The following is an 18,021-nucleotide window of genomic DNA, read 5'->3' on the forward strand; positions in this document are numbered from 1 at the left end:
GGTTTGACATAAATAAATTGGTATCTATTCCGACTAATAAATTAAGATTTTTCTTTTACCGTTTAATCAGAGGATTATACGCTAGAAAATGTCTGATGAACAAAGCTTTTTGGATATACTTACTATTGAATAAAATGTTCGTAAAACAGTCAAGAATATAAAAATTTTCGAACTGTGTTCTATGAGTCTCTTGAAGACGTATCGTGAGTTCAACGAAGAATCCAAATTGGAAGTTAGATTCCGAGCATGACGTGACCCATACGTGCTCGTTCGTCTCGACTACAACGCATGACCAGATTTCAGAGCAAATACTAACTGGAAATGACAGCCCCGGCGAAATCTTCTTGTGGTTTCGGAAACGAACGTCAAGAGAAATATCGAAAATTCTTACGAAGAGGACACGAACTGAATAGCCCGTGACCGGAGGAATATTCTAGTGACAGTTTCTGTCATGTTTTAGAAATGTCAGGCAGAATAAAATAAATGAATAACAAATCAAAAAGTCATTCTTTTCTTTAAAAATAAAATTCAAAGGGAAGGAAAAATACATTTTCGCCCCCAAACGACGTTGTCGTCATTTTTATAAGTATTTGAAGAGGGAGGAAAAAATTGCCTTTTTTTTTCTTGATTCTGTCGAATTCAGTGAAATATGGGTCATGAAATATGAGTAACTTCTTCTCTCATTTTTTTTCCATTTTCAGTAAAAAGTCTTCAGAATATTTTTTTTTCTTTTAAATTAATAGAAAATATTAAAATAATTTCGATTCGATTTCAAAACTACGAAATTTCCATTTTATGATAGACTTCAATGGGGTGATTGCGATAAGATTGCACGATTTCATCATACTTCGCGCGATTCTCAGCACCTGTATTATTTGGCGGTTTTTTTTTTTTTGCAGTTCACCTGTTTGTTCGATAGTGTCTTTATTCCATTACCAGGGCTATATAGTAAGCGCTACTACTACTACTACTGCTAAACCAGTCATGCGCCTCGTCCATATTCCTCTGCGGAACTTCTAAAGAATTGGTGCATGTTGGAATGTGTGTGTATATAGTGAACCTTCCGAGAAATTCATTTCTTTGTAATGCAATGCTTGTTGTGTGTAGTGCTGCCATCTGCAATCAATTTCTTAAACTATGAGTTTTTTTCGTAGTGGGTGAAGTGTAATGGACGAATAATCGTATTACCTGTTGCTCTCAGCGGCGAGACTTTTTAACGGGGGCGATCAGCTTGCATTTGCGCCTCGAAGTTGGGAACCGCCGAAAACCAACTTCAGCCGATCACGAACGGTGTGGTTTGAACCAGGATCCTCGCGATGCGAGTCCGTCACTACGACCACTCGACTGCCATAGCGGCTATGGTAAGGGCTGCCTCATCCCTTATAATTTTTTTGAAGTTTATTTTGCTGCCTTGGCTCAGTGGGCGTGGTCGCGGATCAGGTGCGTGATATGTCACTGCTCTAATACTTTTAAATTAAACTGATTTTAAAGGAAAGTTATAAGGTATATATTCTAGAGATATACTATTTTGTTTTCATCTAAAGCCCGACATTGAAATACCATTGTAGTGAATAATACTCAACCGGTTCTCTCATGGAGATGACATCAGGTGGTATCGACTCCGACGCGTCATGACACAGCCCTTATTATATGGCCTCAAAAGCATACAATCCGTTCGCAATCTCACCAGCCACTAGGCATCGACCTTACAACATGTTTTTTTTTTTGTTTTTTTTTGTCTTTTATCCCAGTCTCTCCCTGTTGAAGAATGAAGCCTTTGTTTTTGTGATGAAGTCATACAAGGTAGTAAGCCGTATTCCCTGTTTCAGAAAATACATTCTTTAAAGTGAAGTTGTCTTCCTTGTACGTACATCTAAAAAATGGTCTATTTATATGAACACCGGACACTATGTGCAACTCTGACAAACAAGTTTACCATTTGTCTAAACAGTAATTATGGAGAACTAGAAATCTTTGGCCTGATAGCAATATAATTTAATAAAAAAAAAGATTTATCAAAGAATAACCACAAATTTTTAATGCGTTCCAACACAAAATGGGGGCATTTTCAGAAGACATAAATCAATGTTTTTCAATCGCTGATTCGTGGAAATTTCCTGCCGGTCCGCAAAATACTTACCCCAATTTTTAAAGCCACTACCAAAATATTACTAGCTGGTCCTCAAATTATTTCTCCTTTTTATTAAATTTTTGCCTGTTCGCAAACTATTTCTCCCAACTTTTTTTGACTGTCCCCAAATCATTTTTCCTATTTATTTACATTTTGTATTGCTTTTGCTCTCCATAAATTATTTGTCTCAGGTATTTATTTTTTACCAGACCTCGAATTAATTAAACATTTATTTTTTGCTGATCTACAAATTGTTTCTCCCATTTATTCATTTATATTTTCACTGGTCCGTAAACAATTTCTCCCGTTTACTTTTTTGCTGTCGGCAAATTATTTCTCCCATATATTCAGCTTTTTTTGGTCCACAGCTTATTCCCCCCACACATCTATTCAGTTTCCTCGTTCCTTAAATTATTTCTTTCATTTCCGCCGGTCCATGAAATTGACTTGTCGTCTAAAAAAATTAGGTTCGAGGTTATCCCCACGGGCCACACCAGATGACTCCCAGGGCCTTTTGGTCCGGGAGCTATAGGTTGAGCATGTATGGTCTAAACCACCCATAACGCCTAATACCCGTTCTTATTCAAGTAATTTTGATTATTCCTCACAACATTAGGTCCAGGAAAAGTGGTTTTCTTCCCAGTGCACAGCGAATACGGAAATTATAATAATAATAATCTTTATTGATTTAGGCAAAAAGCCTCTGCAATAGGTGGCAACAATAACGAATACAGTACGACACAAATAGTAAAAGAACTAATTACAAATAATCATTTTGGAAGAACACAAAAAGGAAAATTAGTTATTAAAAATGAACACTTCTGTTTGCGGGAGGTTCAAATAGTTATGATTATTAAAATATTTATATTACACACACCACCACACCACCATGTTAGCAAAAAAAATATTAAAAAAATATATTTATGAAATGGTGTGATTCATTCCACAAAAAGATCTCCAAAGGATTATTATATCAGACAGCAAATGGAAAAGACGATTTTGATTTTGTTCACAATTTTTCAGAAAGTCAATTAAACAGATTGCATGCCTGGGTGTGCCGAAATACTTGTATCTAAATGAATTGCAAGCTGAACATGCCATTAGTACGTGAGCCCAGGTCTCAAAGTCATTGGAGTTACAATATGTACACGATACCTGCGGATTGATTTCAAGGAGTCTCCCGTTTATGGACAACCTATTTGCACCAAGACGAATTTGTATGAGAGATTTTTTAAATTTATGCGGAATATTGTAGTCAGTTAGGTAGCTTTCAAGACCAAAATTCCTTTTAAGTTGTTTGTAGTGGGGTGAAGAGTTAGTGCTCTGGATATTAGCCATGCCATTTTGCATGTTTTGGATGTTAATTGAGTTTAGAATGACAGGAATATAGTATTGGGTAATAGCTGGGTCACTTGAGTACTTCAAAAAGCCACTGTTAACCGCTGTTATCAATTATTTTCCACAAATTTGAAAACCAATTGTATTTTTTGCTTCTACTCGCCTCGTATCTGTCACGAAGTTTTAAAAAGCATTGTTTTTGGAAGCCTGTAGGTCGGCATTTTTTGAATCCTGAGCCAGTAACGCAGAATAAATTTCTAAGTGCTGAAATGTGTGATTGCCCAAGTTCTGCTCTGATCATTATGCCTCGGAGTTTTTCTATCCAAATGAAGTACTTTTTTAACAAAGGAGTTAAAGATCGATTCAAGTTTTTTTAAGATAAGAAGGGGACCAGATCGTCGAACCGTAAGAAAATACTGAAAAAACAAGAGAGGAAAAGAATTTGAGTGCTACAGAGGGTGAGGATATTTTTGCCCTAGCTATAGGGGGATATTTTTGCCCTAGCTAAAATGGGTAAAACTATTTATTGCTGATTTGTTTTTTGACTGTAAAGTTAATTTTGCCAAATCAAAATGATCTGAGGAGGAAAATGCAACACCCAGATATGTGCAATTTGCGACTACCTCTAAAGGTTGACCCTCAAAGAAATTTTTTTCAGATTTCTTGAGCTTGCCTCCTTTCCTAAAAACCATAACTTTTTTTTTGTCAGTATTAGTTTTTAATTTTTTACGAGAACAGAAATTTTCCGAAATTCTGATTTTTGAAGTCCGCAAGGACGACCGTATCATCGGCGTAAAATAGACTATCCCTGCAGAACCCCACAAGTAATTTTTATACTATCTGTCAGGCCTAACGGGGTCCTGACCCTTTTTGTATATATCGTGAACCACAGCTATAAAATGTTTGCTTACACTCAAATTTTCTAAAGTTTGGAAGAGAATATTGTGGTGAATCGAGTCAAAGGCGGTTTTAAAATCAACGAAAAAAGCATACAAACGGCCTTTAGGTTCGATAATTTGTTTTTAATCATACAATGTAAATTAAAAATTTGATCTTCACAACCATAGTTTTCTCGGAAACCAGCCTGTACTTCTGGAATGATAATATTTTGATTCAACCAAGTGTTAAATCTATTGTTTAAAATTAAAGTGAATAACTTTAAGATATTTGAGACCAGAGCAATTTCACAATAATTTTCCTGAAGTGCTTGACGTAGACGAAAATTGTCGACTTTGTTCGTCTTGACGAAATTCCTCTCCCTCCCGAATTTTAATATTGAAAGTTTCACTATCGCACATTTTTTTCTCCCTAAATACTAAACACAATTCGAATAAAAACAAACACAAAAATAATTTTTTCTATTATTATTACTATTATTATTTTATACCCAAAAACAAATGAAAAGAGACTTGAGACATTTTATCAAACTGGAAAATCTTTTTCATTCCAATTTTACTTCATAACATAAAATTTTCATTTCCCTTCAACCTTGAGGGACTTACTGCTCACAAAAACTCCGGGAATAAGTCCCCGTGTTTTATGGCCCCAGAGGCGTATGATTTTACCCTTTTTTTTTCTCGTGAACGAGGGGGGGGGGAAACACGTTATATTATTTTTTTATATATATATATTCCATTTTTTTCCCCACTACCTTTAACCTACGGTTTGTATTCTTGGATTCATCTTTCATTTTATTCAAATTTATTCTCGCCTCTTTTATAGAAGGCTCTAGAAATACTTCACGATCCTCTCTCTCTCCTATATATATATATGAAATGAAAAGTTTTAAGGAACAAAAAAAAAAAAGGTAGGAAATAAATGGGAACTACCAAAGTAAAAACCCATAAAGCTCCGAAGCCATATGAAAAAGTTCTTATTTCTTACTCTCTTGTAAGAATTTTTCTCATTTTATTTTTCAAAATATTTTCATTTTAAGAGAATGTAGTTAGGCTTTTTGTACCTTACAGCTAATCTTGTAAGAGAGAGAGAGAGAGAAAGAGTATAGGTAACATAGGAGCAATAAAGAAGGAAAGAAAATTCCATGTTTCTGATATAATAAAAATCTTGTTTTCGGGGGAAAAAGGAGAAGCATAAATAGTATTAATAAAAATATTTTTTGTGTGGAATCTTCTTGTTCAGTAGCTTTTATATGTCATGAGTAATGACTGAGAAGTGAAGACTGAAATATCATGACATTTTTGGTTTTTACTTTTCTGTTTAGAAATCTGAAGCTTTTGGGATTTCCCTTAATGTATTCCTGAAATATTTTCAGGGGGGATTTCAGCTATTTATCATATGTTTCCCCTATTTTCGTAGGAATACTCGGTAATATATTGATCCTTTTGCTGCTGTTTATTTACTGTTCAAGTGAAGTCTGGGAATTTATTAGCTTTATTTTTTTTTATTATTTACGGGCTAAGAGAATTTACATAAGTTATGGTCCGAAACTGTGCTGTAAAAAGACAGAGTTTATGAAATGGATGAAGGATTATTAAAATGAATGTCGATGAGGTGCTCTTGCTCAAGGTTGCTTAACGTAATGGAGATAGCGGGCGGGCCACTTTATTGGTTCGAAAAAGTGCCGCGGGCCATTTGAGTAATCTTTAAATGAGCAATGGATCACTAAATTAATCTGTAAATATGCATTGGGTTACTGAAGTGATCAGGAGATGTGTTATAAGGCGGTGAAGTGATCTAAAACTGTGCCGTGGGTCACTCCAATGATCTATAAATGCGCCGTGGATCACTTAAGTGACCAGGAAATGTGCTCCAAGCCGCATCTCGAACTGTGTCGCAAGTCACTTAAGTGATCTGTGAATGTGCCGCGGATCACTTAAGTGACCTATAAATGTACCGCGGAACACTAAGATTAATTGATAATATGTCGCGGGTCACTTAATTGAGAAAAACTAATTCAGAAAAAATATATATAGCATACTCACTCAAATATCTAGTTTCTCAATCCGAATTCGGGAGGTAGGTGACAGTACCTTCTAAACATAGCACAAGCATGATTCACACATACATGAACTTTAAAGATTGGGCGGTATTTTATCTAATTTATTGAAATTAAGTATATATATATGAAGGGGTGCGTAGGAAAGCATTATTGGCATTCTTTAACCTTTTCGAACGCGGAGAGAGATACGGCCATGTAATTGAGATAACGGTATGAAAAAGTAACTATGCCGCAATTGAGATGCAACGAATAACAGCGCGTAAACTGATCATTAGAGGAAAAGTTTAAAAAAATTAAATGGGACTCTTCCAATCAATTGGTTAAATTTACGATTTCATATTGTGCCGAATTTACATTATACCGAAGAAATTTATTCCGTAACACATTTCAAGAATAATTCGCTGAAATATCTACAACTGTTGTTCTGATTGATCAATGCTGAAGATAATGTCGCGCTGCAGCTTCGCGACAAATTAAAAATTAAAAAAATAAAGCATATACTCAATTAAAAAACTGAAACATTGGCGTTGTGCCTCAAATTAACTTTTAATCAAATTTTAAGCATTACATATTAAAGATTATTGATCAAACATAATTAAACATTTTGAACATGTTCAATTGCGATTTTTACACTGAGATAAAATGAAATCAACTAAATAAATGTCTCACAAATATAAAAGAATAGATTATCGTGATGTGAAATGTACAGTATATATATGAAACGCCGCACACGCACACATAAATAAATGGACTCACCAAAGGCCGGTCATCACGGTCCTCCTGGTGGCCGTTAGTGGCTTAAACGGCTGTTTCACTACATTCCTTATATTTTAAAGGTGGGCTCCTTGCTCAAGATTCGTGAGCACCCCAGAGAACTACCTAATACGCGAACCCTTACACACGCAAGGACGCAAAGAAAATGAGACTTTAATACGAGATACTTCTAAGTCACACAAAAAACACTAATTTGATTTGTTAATTGAAGCGGGGGGAATGGAATGATATATGCATTTATGCTTTGATGTCTGGGTAGCAATTCAGTATAAGCTAAGCCATGGCGCGCAAGTTTTTCTCATGTGTTTAGGAAAGTGGTAAGCAAGAGATGATTGCAAAACAGTGTGTGAAACGAAAAAAAAATATTTCTCCTTAATTAGAATAAGAAAATCTGTCCAAAACTTCAAATATTTTGAAGGATAAAATGGAGACATCAAGCCATGACAATACTACTACTACTTACTAAACCACACATACACCTCGTTCATATTCCTCTCCTGAATTTCTAACGAATTGCTGCATGCCGGAATGTGCGTGTACGTGTAGTGAACCTAACGTGAAGATTGTAGCTGTGTAATACTTGCTATGTGTAGCGTGTTACTACCACTTAACCGTACATGCACCTCGTACACATTACTCTACGCAATTTCTAACGAATCGGTGCACGCCGGAATGTGTGTTCTGAGTGTATGCTTGGCCCTAACGTATTTATGTTGTCGAGTTGCGTTTGTTTCTTGTTGCCATGTGTTTTCCATTTTTGAAGTAAAGATGGAAATGCTTGAATTTTTAATGTTATATCGGTATCGTGTTGTAGGATTGCCTGCTCCCTGCGGAGAAACTTTTCCAAATGGGAGACCGACTCTTATTCGCACCTGGAAGCTGGAAAACCGCAGAAAACCATCTTCGACCGATCACCACTGTGCCGTCAACGGGGTTCGAACCTGGATCCTCGGGTCAAGAGTCCAGCACGATGCCCACACGACCGCACAGTGGCTGTGTAGCGTGCTGCCATCTATCCCCGCCATCTAATTTTTTTTTCTAACTGTGAGTGAAGTGTAATGATTGAAAAATTGCGCTATTGTAGGCCTGCTGCTCTCTGTGGCGATACTTTTTAACGGGGAGTGACCACGACAATACTAAAAATACAAGTAAAAGAATGTGACGATCGTTGTAAAAAATCTGACAAAAATCAAGAATTGCACCTGTCGATGTCTAAGGTGATTTCTACACAAAAAGTGTATTTTGATATAATAGAGATAAGCATAATTTTTTTTACTACTAACGCCATTGTTATTGGAAGCCGAATGAAAATTTCAATTTTTTTTCTTTTTATCTTTGACCAGTTCTTATTTCACATTCTGCTACCGTTATTCGTTCTGATTCGGAATACTTCGTTAGCTAAGCTTCATCGCTACAGCTCATATTGTCGTATTCGTGTTGCTCACCGAATAAGGTGCTAAGCGAGATGGCACGGGTGATTCCCCCCTAATTGTACATATTCCCCCTTTTAATACTGCTATTTTGTATATTTTCATTAAATCCATCATAGCGAGTGAACTCAACCCAATAAAACTTCGGACTTCTAGTCCGAAAATTATCAAACCCATTTGCTCACCAATAAAGTGTTAAGCGAGATGACTCGCTCCCAAATGGATATTTTATATTCCACAATAAGATTCTTATTTCGTTTGGGTTTTTTGTATCCTGTGTAAATAATACGGCAAGTGTAAGATAACAGATAAGATGGCATGCCCCCCCCCCTCCAATTGCTTTTAAAATATACCTCCATTCTAATATGCGTACATTCATCCGTCTTAGCGAAACCCCGAAACTTTTCTCCAACTCCCAACCCCATCTCGTCTGTAATCACCATAAAACTTGTTAATCGCGACAGTACCCAATTGTCCGGGTAAAATATGTTGTAATTTTTTTTTCTTTTTCTTTTTTGACACAAAATAACGCGTTCCAGACTGTGCCACGAAGCTGAGCTGGAAGAGATATCGGCAACGGGATAATTTCAGTGGCAAAGTTCTGGCGTTCATTCATTCATTCAGCTACAGCTCATAGCTATATCACATCATTTGTAAAACAATCTTGGTCGAACCTATACCGTGTGTATTTTTTATGAAGTTATCCTACTGTGCAGTCAAAAGTATTTACCAACTGCAATTTTGCTAAGGAAAAAAAATCATTCCTACTATAGTGTCTGCAAGTAAAGTGATGGATTGCCAAATCATTAACCCTTTAATTGGCAAGCATCGAAATATCCAGAGGAGAAAATTTTTGAGGGGGTTATATCAAAGCATCTACAGTTGTTCAAATCGTCAATAGACAATCGTAAAGTTTTCTACTGCCATTTTAGCAATCAGCGACAGCTGTTTGAAAGTTTGGACAAGTTCAATCGCTTCACAATATCGAATTTTGGATTTCCCAGAGAAAACGGGAAGTAGATATGGTAGAAAAGCTGTTGAAACATTTCATCAAATTTGAACTGAGGGAGAAAAATTATTCATCTAAAACCTATTTATATGTGTGCGAAAAAACCGAGTTCCAGTGAAATCCACGGATTTGAAATCTAATCAGAAAACCAACATAATTAACTATGTTTACAAATTTCCAAAAAAAAAAAGGTAAAAAAAAAAATGACATGGAACAATTCCGTAATAAACACATCTGTTTAGTCATCGTAATAAAATTCAATAACTCAATAAAAAAAATTCAATCTCTTGTTATTAGTAGAGAATAATCCAGTTATTTTCCAAAAAATTCAATTCTCAAATAATAGGGAGTTTCCTAGCAGTCGAAAATTCTTTATATTCCGCAACAAAAATCGACGTTTCAATCAACAAAAATTGAATTTTCTTACTTCAAAATTAATTTTATTTTTCGTCACTTAAAATCCTGGAAACAAATTTAATTATCACATCGATGCCCACGGAAAACAATGTTTCCAATCCATTCGCAATAAAACTTTACACAAAATATCAAATTGGTTAAGGAAACAAACGGATGACATTCAAGAAGATTCACAAAAGAATTGTCATTTTATTATTAACAAGGAATAATCTAATATCTTAACACTTTGCGCGAAGAATCTGGAAGTTTCCGGGAAACTTGTTTTAACACCCCTTCCGGCGGATTGTACTACATGTTATGTGTTTGTGTACATATATGTGTTCACTTAACCTAGTAATGTTTACATTTTCGCGACAGCAATATTGACGTCTTTGACGGCAGAAAAAAAGAACAAAAGAAAAGAGTTGAGTTGTGCATTATAACACACATCCTAGAGCCGGGAGTAAGCGACTTTTTCTTGCTCCTTTTCGGAGGGGGTCCGTAACCGAGATCACCCATCGCGTGATGAGTTGCTATGGTGACGATGAATGACGTCACCGGCGGCGTCGGGGACGCTGGGTCACACTCCAATACATACTCTACTTTTAGCCACGAGGACGCGTTTCAGGTCATCCCTTGAAATGCGGAACCATGTGGGACACCGGGACCCTTACAGAAGCCAACCCAGATAGATCGATGGGAACCAAACCACCACGCGTTCGTTCATTCATTCATTCTTTTCCTCACATTTCTTACTTTCACTTTATTTTCATTCCTTTCATTCATCGGAATTTTCTTGTAAGAGCATCATTCGATTATTCATTCTTGCCGCATTCTTCCAAGTTCAATATTTTTCATTCCCATTATAGTCATGTATGGATTACGGTAAATGTATTGAATCGGTTATTTTATGCATAATCACCAATTGTCTCGTCAAACTAGATAAATTTATTACTTTTACGGCTGATCATGCATAATACCCAAATGTCTTTGGCAAATTTAATAAATGCTAATATATAAAAATATCACATTTTCCGGTGATTATGCATAATACCCAAGTGCCGTTGGTAAAATTGATAGATGCTAAAAAATTATCACATTTTCCGGTGATTATGCATAATACCCAAGTGCCGTTGGTAAAATTGATAGATGCTAAAAAATTATCACTTTTAACGGTGATTATCATAATACCCTAGTGCACAGCCTGTTTAGTCATTTCACGGGCATTCCCGTAATTTCGGCCGTGCCAACTTTTTTTTATAAAATGTCCCGTTTTCTCCTTATTTTGAACAAGGTTTTGAAATCAAGAATTCGGATTATTTTATTACTTTAACTATGAATCACAATTAGTCATATAAATAAGTTTATCTCACATATTTGTCAAACCTTTTTTCCTTAATCACATGTTGACTTCCAATACCATCATTTTCCGTCACTGGTGAGTTTTTAGCAATTTTAGCTGTTATTGGGAACTTTACTTGCCTTTGACAATTTTTTGCCTGTGATTGACAAATTAACTATCAACTGATATTTTTTTCGGCTTAATTCCGCAATTTTATAAGGTTATGACTAACAACTTTACTTGCAATTGACAATTTCTTTGAGCTGTAACTAACAACTTGCCTTTGCCATTTTCTTCGACTGTAAATGGAATCTTTACATGTTTTCGACAATATTTTTTATCTGCAACAACAGGCAACTTCACTTGCTTTTGAGAACAATTTCGGCTTTGAATGGTAATTTTACTTTCATTTGATAATTTTTTTAGTTGTAACCGACAACTTCTCTTTGAAAATGTTTTGGTTGTACTTAGCAACTTACCTGCATGTTTTAGGCAATATATCCCGTATTTTTCACATGAAAGAAATATAGTCAGCTTATACGGGCTTTTGGCGGGCCGCCTCTGTCCCGCGAGCCGGAGGTTGTACACCTCTGCTCTAGTGTAATCCGTGAATATTCCAAGTAAGAATATGAAAAAAATTCCCAAGTGAGTCTCGGTAATATGCTTGATAAATATAGTCAGACCCCGATATAAGGAACTGATATTTAATTGATCATTATTTCTTTTTTTCCAAATCTAGTTCATTTGTATATCTCTTAAATGAGAACTTGTAAAAACTCGTTAATTCAAAGAATTTGTTACATGTCAGATCAATTATATCGGGTGCGATCATTAAATTTTGTTAAATTAAGTTCGTTTATCGGGGTAAGATCGTGGAATTTGATAAATAAAATTTCGTTACATCGAGGTCTGATTACAGAATTCGTCATTCAGGAGTTAATCCGAGGATGTTCGGAAAAAATTGTTAAATCGTTTTACCCCCCCCCCCCCCCTGTTCAGACACAAATAATAGTTAACTTATTTAAATATTAATACTCTCGCAAAATAATAAACTTCATCACGACAATGTGACCGTTTTATCATATTTACCAATACGAAGTCGTGGTTATGCGTAATAACCGGCAAATGTGATGGATTCAGTGCGAATTGCCTTGCTTACCAACGACGCTTTGGTACTGTGCATAACCGCCGATAGAAGTGAACATTTATCAAACTTACCAAGATTGGTGATTATACAAATACAAATACAACGCCACAACAGGCAAAATGCCCTACGAGGTGGCTGATAAAAAGATGCCCATAAAAATATGGTTGTCATATATTTCAAAAATACAGCAACCAATTAAAAATGCAATTAACACAAATTATAAACATATATACACATGATAAAATATTATACAATGCCCATACAGAATACTCATGGTTGTCTTATTCTAAGAATGGATAGCTTCTCGATTTACCCCAACATGTTTACCGTATTTCTTTTTAAACGTGTCAATTGTGTTGCAATTTACTACCTCCGGGGGTAAGCTATTCCATTTATTAACAAGCCTATTAGAGAAAAATTCCCTGCGACACCATAGCCTTGCATTGTCCCTTACCAATCGATACTGGTGGCCCCTTGTAAAAGCAGTCGATTGGCGGTGTACTAAAAGTACATGGTCCATCCCATTTGAACACTTCGATCATATCTCCTCTACACCTGCGTTCATCCAATGTAAAAATATTCAAAAAATGAAGTCTCTCTTCATAACTCAAGCCCTGTGTGTCAATAAAGACACGCGTAGCTCTTCTCTGCACCCCTTCAACCAAGTCTATGTCCCTCTGTAGGTATGGTCTCCAAAACCTTACAGCATACTCCAGTCCAGGACGAACTAAGCCTCGAAAAAGCGGAAGAATGACTTTAGGAGAACGCGAAGACATCTTTTTGAAAATGAGACCAAGCATTCTATTCGCTTTTTTGACAATGTTCAGAAAACCTAAGTCGCTCGTCAATGAGAATTCCCAAATCGGTGACCCTACTTGCATCCGGGATAGTGACACCATTCAACTCGTAAGAGAACCGTGGGTAGTTCGAACCAAAATGAGCCACCATGCACTTATCAACGCTAAACGTCATGCTCCATTCATTTGCCCATGCTGCAATCCTGTTTAAGTTGGTCTGGAGAAACTCTCTATCGCTTCCATTCCCGATTACCCCCATTAGCTTCACATCATCTGCGATTATGCATAATAACCTATTATTATGCATAATTGGATTTATCACATCTAACGTAACTTACGAACAAACAATCGAGATACAAAATAATTTTCGTGAGAGATTGCATATTTGCTTAACTAAATGTTTCGGAAAAATGATCATATCATGAAATCCAAATTTGATTTAAAAAAATCAATTTTATTTTGGTGAATGCATACACGAAACCCTATAATTATTTAAATCCCCATGAGAAAATTTTGGAAAACAAAACTTTTCTATCCTATACTCATACTCGAAATCATTTTCTTTTGATAATTATACAATCCAGAGAACTGATAAGAAAATAAATATTACGGAAGGATTATTGAGGGAAATAATTCATAAAAATTTAATGTAATATGAAAAGATGTTTTCGGGTTCAAAAAAAATATAATTTAAAAAGAAAAATATATTAATTAATTACAGGAGCCTACAGGAGAGAGAGAGAGACTTATTTTGCCATCATTAATTATTTACATATGCTCCCAAACGAATACGTGAAATAAATCCAGTGAGAATTAACTCACCGCCAAGATATTTTTTATAAATAGCTATGGTTGAAAATTATTTCATATGAGAAATCGTGATATTAAGTATTCAATTATTTTAGAAATTTCATTGATGTTTGTGCTTTCTATGAAGTAAAATAAATGTATATAAGATTTGATGCTTGTTTTCCAGCTTAAATTATCGGTATTCGAGTACAAAAAATTTACGCAAATTCTTCATAATTTAGTGGTAATTATGCATATACAGGGTAATTTCTTAATTCCCCTTGCGCATTTTACTGTCGAAGATTGATTGATCCTAGAGACAGACTTTCAATTAGAAAACGTACAGAACTCACGTTACGACATTCATATTGAAAAGGATTGTGTAATTATTAAAATAAAATGTATATATGTATATTTATAAATTAAGGGGGAGGAGTGATTCAGAAAAGATGGAAAAAACTTTTATACGTGAGATAGTACACACCAATACAAACAATTTTCATTGGCGAATGCGTGGTCGAAAATGAAAGGAAAGCGTGCTAGCGTGTTTCGAAACGGTCGCTCCACAAACGATAAAACGACATTTCTGTTGAAATTCATCGGGAGAAAAAGAACACCACATGCATGCAAATGTAACCTGGGGAAGAAGTAACCGTATGCAAATCTACGTCACAATGAATAAAAGGCGGTGACGCCAGTCCTGTGAAGATATTCCACCGTGCAACCGTTCTAACATTTACAATGTTTTGTTTCTTCTTCTTCCCCTGGTTACATTTGCATGTACACATATGGTGTTATTTTTCCTCCCGATAAATTTCAACAGGAATGCCGTTTTAACGTTTGCGTTTCATGTTAGACCATGTTAGACCTTTGATGATGATTGATTGTATTGTATATCACCTCTTAAAGTGATAGTACACACTTTAACAGGTACTCTTATTTCTGAATCACCTTGTATATAGAGAAAATGTATATTATTTTGCAAAATTAATTTTTTTTTCTCGAAACTCACCAATACCAGCGTCATAGGCGGCTGCAATATACAGTGTAGTGGATAAACAATGTAAAAATTCATCGTTTATACATGACAGATCGAAAGCAAAATTGATGATGAGAAAAACTGGAATTTGAGAGCATTATAAGAAAAGTGAAAGCATTATATGAAGATTGAGTAATTCAAAAATGGAAATTTTCAAAAGTGAAATTATACGAAAATTCAGAAATGTTTAGAATCGAAGCCAATGTTTCGGGCTCTCATTGAGGGGGGGGGGGAGACACCCTGACATTGGCTTAAAACAGAACGTTTCTGAGAGCATCTTGAACCTCGAAAAGCCTAAACAGATGCTCGATCCCTCGACGTTCTGCTATTTTACCATTGAATTCAATAATTATAGAAAAATTAAAAGAAAAAAATATATCCAGCATTTTTTTTATTGTCCAGACAAAAAGGTTATTCGATTCATTTCATTCTTTTCAATCTTCATATCAGTATAAATATTCATATTATATATCTACATATAATACAGATATATATACGGATATGTCCCCCAATTACAAAGTTGTTTCCCCGTCTTCCCTGTGGCTGACACAAAAATCTCCACATTTCTAATGCACTGAGACGATGTCGCTGAGACGTTTGATTTCAAAAACCGAAGGAAAGTTTGGGAAAGAACAGCAAAAACTAACGAACAACGCTTTTTACCTTATTTACGCTGTTCTTTCCCAACTTCCCAACCCTTCTCCGAATTTTGAATTCAAATATCTCAGTGAATATTTCACTTAGAAAAGCGGAATTTTCTCTGTTGGCCTCAAAGGAGACATCACAACAACTTTCTAATTGAGGTTTTTTGAGCACAAGGGTGTCCGTGTAAAAAGTTTTTATGTTTTATCTTAATAACTATACATCTTTAACAACATGAATGGCGTATCTGAGTTATACACGTTGTTTGGATACTTTTTCCTAATTGTAAGTATGCCTTTGGAATCAAGGGTTTGTCAGAAAAATATGGAAAGAAAAATTATGGAATCAGCCTGCATAGTAAAGAATGCAATTAATTAATTTATTTATTTATTTATTTACGTCTCAACAGGCAAGGATTGCCCAATTACAGAGCTGGACAAGAGAAGAAAAATACAAAAACACAAATACAACAAACTACAAAAAAAAAAAAAAACCAATGGAAATACATACGGAAAAAGCATAATAACATGAATATTCAATACTCACACATACTTTTAAGAAATTCCCTTATAGTTGAATTGAACACATCGGGTTTCACATCGCACTGATTGTATATATTGCACATCTCAAAAATAGGGGATCGTCGTAATCAGAAATTAAGAAAAAAAATGCTTATATATTTTTTTCATTCTGGCTCGAACCCATCAGCTGATAAGATAAGACTGTGATCGATTTTAACCAGCTACTAATGCTATCACCTTACCCAATTACTGAGAATCTAACAACGTGTGCATGTTATTTTTAAGTATGTTATGTGCCACCGTCCATCTTCCAAATTTAGAACTGGTGACTCGTCAGGTGATTGAAGCCTAGGTTGATTGGTCTCCTCACGCAGAGACAATAAAGTTGCCCGGATACTGGTAGAAGAAAATCCAGGCATCTACCATTTTCATTTCGAGTTATGGAAGCCAGATGGCGGCACCGATAGAACGCCAAACACATATAACTCTGAAGACATAAATACGGCAGAGCCAAACATGTTCTGGAACGCATCAATTCTTTTGAAATTACCCAGAAGAATGTGTACGAGGTGTATATATGATTAAGTAGTAGTAGATATACCACTACTTCACCACACACCAACTTCAGCCATATACTGCAATTACAGCCGTTAGTGAACTGGGATTTGGTATTTAGGAGACCTAATATTTGTATGTCTATGGGGCCACTCAGACTGGGGATATTGGATTTCCGACCCCATTCTGTTGGTTGTAAATTGTTGTACGGCGATACAACCGGAGTTGGTGTGTATAGTGGTCTAATCACTACTCTAGTATCCGCAGTTTTGATATATCTCTTTATATTTTTGTGATCGCGTGAAGCTGCTAGTGAATAAAAAACTGCGTCAGACTTCTTGGTTTTGAATTGTTTTCAGTACCTGCGTGTAAGAGAAAACGGGCAACTCTCGAGTAGCTCAGTTCCAGCAGTTTCTCACAGCACACCTGAACGCGTATTAACCATGAGGCTGCGGTAATAGGTGGTGAAATGCTTCCCCCAAAACGGTAGCGTAACTGACACGGTTTTTAATAACTTAATGGTACCGTTTAGTGAAAGATAGATGGCACTCAAACTCATATATTGTAAATAATAGTGAAACCTATCTGAAGGCCGCTACATATACTACTAACTGCCTACATTCCTACGTCACAGAATTCCCACGAATCAGAATTCACCATGTCACGTCAGAGTAATAGTGTGGTGTAGCGCCCTTTAGATGGAAAATGGATCAGGCGGAAAACCGATCACCGACAATATAGTGATTAGTGGCAGGCAGGTACTCTACCACACTCAAAAATGGCCCCCCCCCCCACATTATACAGCACTATCAAATCAGTTAGAGCAGTGATTCCCTACATGGGGGGGGGGCGGTAGAAGCTACGGGTATGCTATAGGATCCTATGGGTTAGATTGCGTTGGGGGCGATAGGCCAAAAATGGTTGGGGAGCATTGGGTTAGAGAAATAATAAAACAATAACAAAACGAAAAATATATACGTACGTCATCTATACATCATTGTAAGAACTTCATGTCAAAAGAAAAGAATTAGATCACCTACGCCGCTGATCATCTGTGGACGATGGGAGCACTTTGAGGGTTAAAAATTCAGTTCCCCTATTGCAGCGGCATTTGGGACCCCCAACGCACCACTTATGGTAACGGCAAAAAAA

General features: G+C 35.9%; 1 protein-coding gene across 3 annotated transcripts in view; it reads right to left on the minus strand.

Moving 5' to 3' along the window:
* Positions 1 to 18,021, minus strand: part of LOC149081649 (uncharacterized) — a 558,055-nt gene that overhangs the window by 509,679 nt on the left and 30,355 nt on the right. The gene's annotated exons all lie outside the window — the stretch shown is intronic.

The sequence above is a fragment of the Pholcus phalangioides genome, unplaced genomic scaffold (genome assembly GCF_987345545.1).
Source record: "Pholcus phalangioides strain wild (caught in Gottingen) unplaced genomic scaffold, Ppha-v1.0 ptg000009l_1, whole genome shotgun sequence".
Classification (NCBI taxonomy): domain Eukaryota; kingdom Metazoa; phylum Arthropoda; class Arachnida; order Araneae; family Pholcidae; genus Pholcus; species Pholcus phalangioides.